Source organism: Macrobrachium rosenbergii, chromosome 30, assembly GCF_040412425.1.
Source record: "Macrobrachium rosenbergii isolate ZJJX-2024 chromosome 30, ASM4041242v1, whole genome shotgun sequence".
Lineage (NCBI taxonomy): Eukaryota > Metazoa > Arthropoda > Malacostraca > Decapoda > Palaemonidae > Macrobrachium > Macrobrachium rosenbergii.
In genome coordinates, this window is record NC_089770.1 from 37024870 (window position 1) to 37037740 (window position 12871).

The 12871-nt window shown below is 35.6% G+C and overlaps 1 protein-coding gene and 1 long non-coding RNA gene across 2 annotated transcripts in view; one reads left to right on the forward strand and one right to left on the reverse strand.

Moving 5' to 3' along the window:
- The window catches only part of LOC136854879 (uncharacterized), a 362933-nt gene that overhangs the window by 250414 nt on the left and 99648 nt on the right, over window positions 1-12871 (reverse strand). The gene's annotated exons all lie outside the window — the stretch shown is intronic.
- On the forward strand, window positions 2433-5047 carry LOC136854824 (uncharacterized). Its single transcript, XR_010857819.1, has 4 exons — window positions 2433-2718; window positions 3298-3417; window positions 3695-3811; window positions 4594-5047. It is a non-coding gene; the product is annotated as an uncharacterized lncRNA (long non-coding RNA).

A 12871-nucleotide genomic window follows, 5' to 3' on the forward strand; every position in this document is an offset into this window, starting at 1 on the left:
TATTATTATTATTAATATTATTATTATTATTATTATTATTATTATTATTATTATTATTATTCAGAAGATGAACCTTCTTCATATGGAACAAGCCCACAGAGGGGGCCATTGACTAGAAATCAAGCTTCCAAAGAACATTATGGGGTTCATTTTGACAGAAGTAACAGAAGATAATAGGAAATATGGAGGAAAGAAGAAGAGATCGGTTATTAGAAGGGAAAAATAAACAGAACAGACGAACAGAATTCAAGTCACATAAATGAAGATCATCTCTGTAGTATATATTGAACAAGTGATGGCGAGATCAACGTGATATCGAACTCACGATATGTTCTGAGCAGCTCTATTTGGATTTTGCATACCTGCAAAAGGTGCGCAACTTGTCATTAAACATTCACATTAAAAGAATAAATGGAATTAATTAGGTATATTTCCTAGATAGTGACCCTTAAGGGTTTTCGGGGGTCGTTATCTAGGACTAATATTTCTTGGGGGTCATTATTATCTTCATAATATTGACAGTTTTTGTTCATGTTTTTATGGTCATCCCCAACGGCGCCTTCGGAATGGTCGGTGTAAACCAGAACAATTTTTCTTTCACTATCATTTACAGAAGAATTTTTACATTATTATTATTATTATTATTATTATTATTATTATTATTATTATTATTATTATTATTATTATTATTATTATTATTATTATTAGAAAATAAAGAATTTCTGCTGTAAGAAATACGCTGTTTGTATCCACCGAGATATGAACATTGGCCAGCTATTGACCAATATTGACATGCAGCAAAAGCGAATTGTAAGATAAACTGAGAAAACGCAGTATAAAGTCAATTCGCACCACGCAGCTGTCCTTTTCAACAAGATATTATTATTAATATTATTATTATATTATTATTATTATTATTATTATTATTATTATTATTATTATTCCGTCTCAGGGTCCAAAAAGCGTCGCAAAGTCTTTTTATCGTACCCATTCAACTTTGTCAAAGACGTCCGCCACCAGTGAGTCCAAACAGGGGAGTTGGCAGGAAGCGCATGCGCGGGGGAGAGTGCCACCTGGCTTGCCTAGTGCACGAGCTCACCCATAAAAGCTGCCCTCCGCTCCAACCGTGACACAGAGCTCACAAAGTCATCCTGTTGTGAGTTTCATTCAGCGATTCAAGACGCGATCATGAAGACAACGACGTTCCTGCTGCTGTTGGGCCTCTTGTGCAGCTTTGCAAAAGCGGAGGAGCCTCCAGAGAAGAAGGGTGAACAAACTTTCCATTTTCTTTCTCTTGTATCCTCAACTGAGACCAGTTTACCTGACGAGATTTCGTATATGTTTCAAATGTGGAAGAAACTGTTATCTAAAAGTTACAAGGAGAGCAGATAAAGTCTTTACAAGGGTAGTCTTCTGTTTCTTTTAAAAGAAAATTGCTAAAACATTCATATATATATATATATATATATATATATATATATATATATATATATATATATATATATATATATATATATATATTAACCTTTGTAAAGAGTTTATCTGGTCTCCTTGTAATTTATAGATAAGAGTTTCTTTTAAGCTGATAATTTGTCACTGCTATTACTTGCCTCGTGTTATTTCAATGCTGAATTTTATTTACATGAATGAAATGAATAAATAAATCTTTAGAAGTTATTTGTTATTATTATTATGTAATAATAATATGATCATGAGGTGCCTTCTCTTACTCTTTTTCTTTTGGCTTCCAGAGTGGGAACGGTCACGGAAAGGGTAAGAAAGAACCTGGTAGGAGGTTGGAGCTAAGGTCAAGTACTTTTATCCTTGGTGCCTTGTAAGCTTTCTTATTCTTTTTTTTTTTTTTTATTCTTTTGGGGACAAGAAGGCCGCCAGTGGTGCCATTACTGGCGCCTGCTATGATTTTACCCGGGGTACTCCAGGAGAGTTGGACGAGACACGGTTGGAATATCAGAAATTAGACGAAAAAGAGATGTAAATATTTTTCCCGTGCTTGCTTCCATTGTCTTATTTAATGAACTGACTGTACATACAGTACAGTAGGTATTCGGTTGCTACTGCTTAATAATTAGCATTTCTCTTCAGACGTCATGGTATATTTGTACCTATGTTCAGGTCTTCAGTGTATTCAATTCCTTTCGTTTTCCTCACTGACATTTTCGTCTGCACTTGTGCAGACGCTCACTTTCAAAATTCTCTCAAGATATTTTGAAGTTTTGAGACCATCAGTGAAGTGTTATTATTATTATTATTATTATTATTATTATTATTATTATTATTATTATTATTATTATTATTATTATTATTATTCTATCTCTTTTCTATTTTTTTAGAAGTACGAAATGTGATCAAAAAGTGATCAAAACAGAAAATAGATATAGTGAAGGGAGTCATGTTCCACATTATTACGTATGTCTATATCTAGAGAAAGCTCATCATCGTCAATATTATGAAAGTATAAAACACAAATGCTTGAAAAGAAGGAACTGCGTAACTCGGGGCATCATAATTACTTTCAGCCCGGAATGGAGAGGAGGCGAATTCACAATGACTCCTTTTCTCACTGCGCAGGTTGTAGGCCATCTGCCGCATGCCGTGCTTACGGTGGCTACTGCATCACAAGCAGCCAGGCAGCTAATTGCAGCGGCCTCCTGTTTCCAAGGGAATGCACATCGACCAACTGTTCCTGCTGCATAAACGGTAAGAAGAAGAAACTCTGTAAATGTGCAGTTTGTACAGAAGCCTCTCCCGTTTTCCTGAGAGCCTCGAGGATTTTGCAGTTCTTTTCACGAGTGATTCTCGTGTTGTGTTGAATTTAAAATTTTGTTGCCACTCACTGTTTGAGTGATGACGTGCAGACACTGCAGCATATAGAACATCATTAAAAAAGAAAGAAAACTAGGCTGCTAGGAACATTCCGACACACGAAAAAAAAGAACATTTACCGTGAACTTATCTGTCAGAAACAACACTGGAAGATTTGCTTCCATATTCCAGTAGCTCTATAGAAACCAAAGTCGTGTCATAGCCTTGTTATGTGATAATAGAGTCATTTCGACACTTTATCTTTCATGCAAGATAAAAATGTATTTACGAAAAACATCTTTTATTCTGGGTTCCTATTACCGTAAGCCTTTATTAACAGTCAAGATCAAAGTACATTCTGAGGCTGCCTAGAGAAGCAGGTCGACGCTTGCGATGACTACAGGGCTTCTGGCAGTGAGCAACTCTCTCGCTCACTCACTCACCTCACTCACTGTCTTTCCTTGCTTTTCGCAGCTACACTGAGGCAGAACGAATGCGCACATACGAAAGGTCTCTGCCCCGCAAACTCAGTGTGTCAAGACAGAGACGTAGGCTACGAGTGCGTCTGCAATGCAGGCTACCAGCTCTGTGGAGGTGAGTGATACTAAAGATTTGAACATTCTCAGCTTTACGAAAAAATGACAGAAGAGGGCGGGGGTGGGGGTGGGGAGGGTGTGTATTATCATTCAAGAACTAATATGTAGATGACATCACTCCATTTTTCCTTTCCTTTCCTGTAAAGTTGATTCGCAAGTTTTCCTAACTTACATTCAGTGTCACAGACCTTGAAACGTCCTCCCTGGCTTGTCTATCTGACCAGCTCTCTAAATGGACGTCTGCCATCGTTGACAAGATTTGCTCTTTCCAACAGACATTGATGAATGCGCCAGCAATCCTTGTGGTGCAAACTCCGCTTGTAAAAACACAATTGGGAATTACACCTGCTCCTGCAACTCTGGCTATATTTTCTACAACGGTTCTTGCATTAGTAAGTTTCGCTTTATTTTGAAAAAGACCTGATTGGGATCCTAGGCGCCCTTTCAGAGGCTTCTCGAAACAATGTTTGACATTTAGAATATGGCTCAGCACCAAACGATGTCTGCAGCAGGCAAGTCACGTATTAAACAGAGAAGTAACGGCATGATAAAAATCAACTGAATGCTCTTCACTAAACTGTAGGTCTAGAACCTTTGCTTCTGGCTTCTTTTTCTTAAAAGTTTTATAGATGAGTAAGTGAGTAAAGTATAAAGTAAAAGCAGAATACAGAATAAAGCTAAAACCTATATTGCTGTGTCTTAACACAGCATGCTTCACTAAGTTCTTCTACTGATACGTCCATGCACATAATCTGTCAGGATTATCTTAAAGTGGACTCTTCTCATGTTCCTTGTAATAGCATCGATATATATATATATATATATATATATATATATATATATATATATATATATATATATATATATATATATATGTGTGTGTGTGTGTGTGTGTGTGTGTGTGTGTTTGTGTGCATGTGCCTTTTATAGCTATATCTCTCAATGGAAGATTGGCATATTTAGTCTTTTCTTACAAGAAAGGTATTCAATAAACTTATTTCTGTACCAAGAGTGGCTAGACGTCCTCGGCTTTGGAAAGAGAAGCAAGTACTTATTGTTATCCAGTGTGAGGCGCGCCACTTCAAATGAACCAACCGGTAATAATGCTACTAATTAATCTCTCTCTCTCTCTCTCTCTCTCTCTCTCTCTCTCTCTCTCTGCCAAAATCCCCAGTTCCGCCCCGGAAGTGAAATTCCACGGTTCCTGGGCTGGTGTTGCAGGAGGAATTGCAATGTAGGCGGAAACCGAAGGTGGATATCATCATCTTACTCATCAACTCAGCAAACATCACTGATGAAGGACCTGACTAAAATTTCTATTATTTCCATCACAGATGAAGAAGAACTTGGTACAAATTAGATTTTTGTCTTCGCGCTTTCATTCCATTTGATACACGATTCTCGTGATTCAAAAGTACCATTGAATTCATAGATAAGCTTAGAATTTTTTTTTTATGTTTCTTCAACTGAATTGTCTAGTTTCATCACTTCTTGAACACCTGGAAAGTCCATTTCTGTTTGGTGTGTTGCAATGATTATTGTTTTCTGAATAAAGTCTTCAGCAATGTACTATTTCATATTTGTGTTTTTCTAAACAAAGCGAATCTATATTTGTGACACTTGAACTTCATAACTGGATAAAGCACAGAACAAATGTCTGAGATTTAGACTACTCATGAAATATACTTTAAATAGATAAAATTGGTAAACTGCCAAATTACAATTTCCGACTGAATATTGAACAACTAGAATTGATAAAGTGGCAAGAACCTTCATATGATAATTCACCTGTGCAAGAATCAATCTCAAAGAATATAACAGCCATTCTCATTATGTTCTTTTCAAAGCTGGGAGTGAATTATTATCCCTCTAAAAAAATCTTAAGACCAATTACGGAAGTTTTGCCCCAGCTAGAAAAAAAAATTCTATCGCAAAAATCGAAAGTTCAAATGAAAGGGCGATGGTATACGGAGCCACTGAAGATTTTTCAGAGAAATGGGCGGTTGTACTTTTGCTCAGCTTTCAAGAAAATTTCTCTTTATCCTTTCTCCTTCCCACGAAAGTGAGAAGCACATAGCTTTTTTTCACTTTTCTTTTTGGCGTAAAGAATATGGCACAGGAATCATAAAGCAATGCTTTTCTAATATTCTCTCTCTCTCTCTCTCTTTCACACACACACACAGATAAACATGCGAAAAAATTACATTAAAACCGCAAGAGAAATATCTCTCTCTCTCTCTCTCTCTCTCTCTCTCTCTCTCTCTCTCTCTCTCTCTCTCTCTCTCTCTCTCTCTCTCTTACTAATACAATTGAATAATTGCAAAAATACCCATAAACGACATTGAATGTTTCAATGTTACTATACATAAGTATATATACATACATACACATATATATGTGTATATATAGATATATATATATATATATATATATATATATATATATATATATAATATAGGCCTGATTTTCCAGAAGCCTATGTCTTATTTAATTCTCTGTTTTAAGAACAGAGGTTGGTATCTCCTTTTCCTGAGATATGTTTCGTGGCGAAAACCGACTGGTCGAGTCAGATGATCTCTCAACATCCCATCTTAAGTTATTCATCTTCACATCTTTAGTTATCATTACCCCTAACTAAATTCTAAGGTCTACTGGAATGAGATACTAGGATACAAAACTAAAAACTTTATAAAAAAAAATAGCTTCAAAAAAGCTACGAAAGAATGAAATCAAATGATTCAACATAACTACGAAAATCTGATTAAGGGCCAAAACATAGGCACTCATTTATTTAAAAGGAAATAGAGAAATAACCCATCTGCCATTCTATTACGATCTCGCCTCTCGAGATCGACAGGTTCTTTACAGAAAACAAGCAATTGGGCTGTAATGACTGACGAAAGGTGACAAACAAAGGAGAGAGGAGCAGAACAAATACAAAAAGTTACCTAAAATTAATTTATTTACAAAAATTTACAAGTGAGTCAGGTCCAGGAGAGAACAAAAACTTAAAATACCAAAATCAATGAACAAAACACATGACAGCAACATAAAATTCACATAAATACAAAAAAAATCATAAGACTCAGGCAGCATAAAATCATAAACAACAATAGTAACAATAAATAATAAACAAGCAGCATAAAGGAAAAAAAATCGAGAACTGTAAAAACCAACACTGCAGGACAACTAAACAGAGCCGACACGGGAACCATCAAGTCCTCAGAAACAGTTCTCCCAGACTGAACTCCACGACAGAGCCGATACGACAACCATCGCGTCCAAAAGAATGTTCTCCGCTGCTCTACTGCCGTGACCTACTGCTGTCCTGGACCTGACTGGCGAAGTCTGACACCATCCACCACACGTCAACTCGCCAACAAGAAAAACAAAAAAAACAAAAGGAGGCAACAATCCACCAAGGGAACAATCGACAAACGATTGTTCCTAACATTCAAATCATAAAAGGTCACAAAATACATTATAAAAGTCATTTCATATATGATTAAATGTCACACCACTCCCTTTTTGAAGAGGAACGTGCAGAAAAATACCTGTAAGAAACAAGCATTATATTAAAAACCAGAAATTGTAAAATAAAAAATGCAGAAACACAAGATTTCACTGCAACAGGGATAAAGTCTTTCTCCAGAGTCTGTAACAAAAATCTAAAATGTTTTATGAGTTGTACTCACTTCACGAAAGTCTTCTTGAACACAGACTCCATCTGTGTGCTTCCCTTTTGCACAGTTCACATGTTAATTATACCCAGAACGGATCGTATTGCCCACTCATTCTATGAAACACTCCATTATATGGATTTTGCAACGCAAATATGAACACACTCTCGTGACACCGCTCGAGTTCAGTGTACGACAAGACACGCCTTCTGTAAACCAAGGCGTCACAAGGTATTTGGTCACACATGCCCTTACACACTCCACTGTGATATTCTCTTCAAATCCGGATCTATAACCGGATAAAGCTTCGAGAAGTTTCTATGCTGATCTGCACTTCTGTTCACACGTGTGTTGTAACTAAGAGTCTCTGAGAACGTTGACTTTTTGCTGAATGCGAAAAACACCCTAGCATTTCGTTGCATGCTGTGTTCAGTATTATGATCTCTCTCAATGCTGATACATTCTTTTTCAAAGGTCATCTTCGTGGCCAGTTATATATATATATATATATATATATATATATATATATATATATATATATATATATATATATATATATATATATATATATTTACTTTTAGGTATAGTTTTTCTCTTATACAATTTTCGTTAAAAGCAATAGCTTTTGTGGCATCAATAAATATCTTCATACCGTCAGGTTTTCCGGATCTCGTTCGTCAATTTCTGGTGAAAAATACCCAGACTTCATTCTTCCATTTATTGGTTTTGTCGCGACAGCTGTTTCGCCTTTAATGGCATTGTCAAGTGACTACTGACTAACAATCTGGCCTTTCTGTCTATTTGTATCATCGTTTGGGGAGAAATACCTCAAGGTCATTCTCCCCACACTGGTTGGTCACTTGAAGCAAATGCCCTGGAGAGGGGGCACACTCGGTCAGCGCTGTACTAATCTGTGAAGCTGGGCCTCCCCCCCACAGGGCAAAGCCTGGGTTTTGCCCAGGGGTTTTGCCGCATTAATCATACTTTCTCGCATCCATATTCCTATACTGTTATTTTTAATTTCGGAATAAAACAATTGTCTAAATAGTGCAGAGAGTAGTATAATTTAGTCACAATGACATATATATATATATATATATATATATATATATATATATATATATATATATATATATATATATATATATATATATATATATATATATATATATATATATATATATATACTATATATATAATATATAATTATTACATGGGTCACCAGTTATTTACTTTAACAATCGACTAATCGGAGTTATATTACCTTGCTCTACCTAAGACCCATGTATGAAATGCCAATTAAGGCCAAACAAAGCTCCAAAGGACAGATAATGAAACCTATAAGTTTATTATACAACGCTGTGGATTAATGAAGTCAACTTACTAAAAACTAGTTTCAACAAAAGTAAAATGAAAAGGAAATAGATTATTTTTAGGAGCTGACAGCAACTCAAAATATTAGTCATAACCAGGACAGATACCTCAATGCTAAATGTAATGATCGCAACAGATTTAATAATAAGCCTCTTCAATCACCTTATAAAGCAGCTGAATTCAGTGAACACTGAACTGTGGATTCTTGGCACTGACGATGCAGATAACAATGTTGCACTAAAGAAGCTCTCACTAGTAATTAATCAATCACAAGGAATGAATCTTATCTCAGGAACAGTACTTTTAACACCATGGAGGCTAAGTTATGTTATTTCACCAGACAAAAATGAATGCAATTAATATTTGACTTCATGAAGGGAATATGCTTTACTAGGGTTCTTAGGCAGGCACTTTTATTTAAAAACGAAAATTTGAACAAGAAAATGAGAGATTCAGTTGAAGAGAAAGAAAACTGGGAGTAACTGCCACAATCCGACTTACTGCTGGGTTAAATAATGCAATGATCAGTTGCATTAAGCGTACTTTGGGCAATGGTCTCGGCTATCACCTGGAAAACGACAAAAACTCACCAGTACCAAGGTCAAAGAAAAGTGGGTTCTAAGGGCAGTATATCTAAGGTCTGGCCTAGCAAAACCGTACCCCCTCTATGAAGCCCGAGTTTAAAATTCCCACCCTTCGGTCGGTTGGCGAGCTTAGTTTGAAAACAACCCCTGCTTCTTCCCGTTCCCGCTCTCCTCTTTCTCATGCGAGAAATCTACATTGTGCTCCCAGCTTTCAGAGAAAATTAATTCACTATTTTATTAAGAGGCAAGGAAGAGAGGTCAAACAGCAATATTTATAAATATATATATATATATATATATATATATATATATATATATATATATATATATATATATATATATATATATATATATATATATATATATATATATATATATATATATATCAGGTAAACCAAACACTACCAGTAGTTTCAGAAGGAACAGAAATACAAATAAAATAGATGGAGGCATATGCATGAAAAATCATTTACCGGCCGCTAAAATTCACTAATTTCGTGTAAGTCTGGCGACTTTTCATTTTGTTTTGATCCAGCAGTCTTGCAGAATGTCTGACTGTTAAACATTTTCTTGATACCGCCTTGATAAGCAAAATTAAATGATTCTGCAGTGGTTCAGTTTCATACATATGATCATGAAGGTTTGAAAAAGTCTTTATTACAGCAGGACTTGAATACAGAGGTAATCATTTATGAAAATCCTTTCTTTTTAAACTTATGTCTTGACGACAATTGTTACTTGAACCTGGCTCTCGAAAACGTTTTTCGCAATTCATGCATAACATAACAATCACGTCACCGGATGGGTGAATTACTTTGCCTTTACTCTTCAGAGTGATCAGGGATTTTAACGTATGATCGTTGTTACCGATCAGGGCCTCTGCACATGTTTCACACTGCAACGACTGTTTTAAACTATGCACTACGAATCCAGTTATGTACACTAAAATGGCGTTCGTGCAAAACGAAAGATGGCGTGTACTTGGAATATATGCATAAACATCTCTTTCCAAAAACGGTTGATGGGAAATTTGTGCTTTTACCTGTAGAGAAATGTATTGTCACAACAGTACTGATGGATGGCGTTTACAAATGGTTATCATGTTTGTAAGTACAAAACTACAGTGGATGCTGTCAATCTCGGTACCGATTCCAAAGATGCGCTGTTGCCACGAAGCACATCATCATTATGCAGCACAACAATCCTTTTATGAGCCGCACATAACTGACGAGCAGTTGCATCATTATTACATCTTCCCAAACTTTTTATTTCACCAAACAATAGTTCAATGTGGTCTGGACTCATTTTAGGAGTCAACAGGAACTTTAGTTTTGAATCAGGACATCCAACTAAGTTGTCATATAAAGTAATTAATTAACCTATGCATGCAAACATTGAATCCAAGGAAACCAGTTCTGCGATTCGAGATCACTAGAAATATTCCATCAGGGAGTTTGAGTTTCATATAATGTATAATTCTACTTGCTTCAAAAAATTTGTCTTGAACTGGACTTTTAAAACCTTTTGAATAGAGATTTCTGGAATAATTCATGACACCAAACAAATTGTTTAAAATCGTAATGAATTGAATTGTCAATTCGTTTTCATTAAATTCACTAAGATTATCTACAAAAAATTGCAAAAGATTTTGCTGCTGATTGACTTAGTAACTGAGCTGCCAATTTCACGTTATTTTTCTTTTTGATCTACGCTATATGCTGAAATCTAAGTTTATTGCCAAAATCCAAACCCTCGTTTACCTGCAATTTATGTCATTTCTCTGTGTACTCCCATTTAACCAGGTTACCTTCTCCATCTACGAGTTATTTCTTGTCTCCAAACACATTTCTGACCAGGATCCAGAGAAGGACGGATCTCCTAACGTGGTAACGAAAATAAGAGCTTTTGTGTGCAGGTAGTCACGTGAGCCCCTCCGCGCTAGAGATTCGTATGTCCAGGTACCGCTCATTTATGCGGTCTTTCTTTTTTCAGTAATCCGTTTCCTTTAGTAACATTCATCTTCAGTTAAGACTTTTGCTTATTTTTCACTTTAATGCTAAACCAATACACTAAAGCCATGAGTCACTAAAGGTCCGAGAGCATAACACTGTCCAGTAAGAAGGATAAATACAGAACTGTTTTCATTGTAAGTATTATTGTAAGGATTCATTCGACAAAACAAGGTAAAACAACTTGCTGATACCCATTCAGTATTAGTTTATCAGTTTCATTGATTTTCTTTTTATGGGTTGGCACTCGTTCTTTTTCTTTTTCTTTATTACAATCACGTTATTTAGATCATTCATCCTACGATGCATATCAATTTTAGCCAAAAAAAAAAAAAAAAAAAATCTTTGGAACCATCAGCTTCAGACATTTCTAATTTAGAAGCGAGCGACTTTATGTAGTCTTTAACTCACCGCGAAGTTTCGCCATGAGTTGCAATAAATGCCTCTCACAAATTGATAATTGAGACGTGAAAGCATTAGAAGGTGCTGCATGTAGTCTACCTATGTTGATTTTACTTAGTCATGATTTTTCTGATAGATTGCAGTCTGTTGTTTCAACTCCTAAATGAGGATATTTCAGTGCAGATTTGTTGACGGTACAGCGGTCAGTGTAACGAAGGGACTCTTCTTCTATTATGTCAGGAAGGGATTTTTCAAGTTTTCCTTCGTCTTTCTCAGTCAGATTCTGTTCTTCTCTAACATCATCCTTTAAGCCTTCATTTTCAATTTCAAGTTTACTGGTTAGATTTTGAAAGAAAATGCTAATCAGGCACATTGTACTGATAATTTCTTTTCTTTCAATGTTCTGTTTTGCACTAGCAGAAAATGACAACTGCCTATTTAAAATTAAAATCGTCCTCTTTACACCCAGTGGTTTTTTTTTTCACTTAGCAGTACAATGTCTTTTCCTAACAAATACTCTCTCAAGCAAAATTGAAAACTAACCAAATTTGCATTGTCATGTGGTCCATTCATTTGACATGTGCAACCAAATAAATTTTCCAACATATTGAATTAATCGCCTTGTATGCATGAATTTAACGCTATGTAATTTACTTAGTATTTCGTAAAGGTCTATAAAAGATTTACCTGACAGAATTTCTCCCTTTTGAAATCTCTAAAGGCAATAAAATCGTGAGTTTGCTACTATAATCGTTTTCATGGCAACTACCTTTTTCTGCAGAATTTTTTTTTGCTCCTCATAATTAATCCCAAAAGCATTTCGTGATGCTGTCATCATATACTGGAGAAGAATTCATAATATCAAGCTACTTATCAACAACATAAATGAAATTAGCAGTTTCTTCCAAACTGCTGCTGTTTAAGAGACCTTTCTTACCCAAGTAGTCATTTGCACTTGCAATCGAAGTGGATAACAACTGTTTTCCAGCTCACAAGTTGTTTCTCTTGGCCTAACAAGTTAAAATGACTTTCACTGAACTTATAAGAAAGGCCGTATTCTGTCTTCCCATGACTGTACATAGCACGAATGGAAGAATCAGAAATAAATTTGGTTTCATGTAGTTGGTGCTATCATCCTTGTAAAAATGTGAAGAGCAAATGATAGCATGATCTGGGTTAAGTTTATCAGATCGTCGACATGCTTGCATGCATTCAGTACATCTCTCAAAACTTTCAACCCTCGCAAAAACGAAAGAAACTTATGCCTAAATCTAAAGATTTTATTTTCCTTCTTGTGTTAAAACAGCCAAAAAATGTGCTGTTGTTCGGCATTGTGCTGACAACATTCTAACAATGTGCTTGACCAGAAAAAATGTTCTCACACTGACATTTACTGCGAGGAG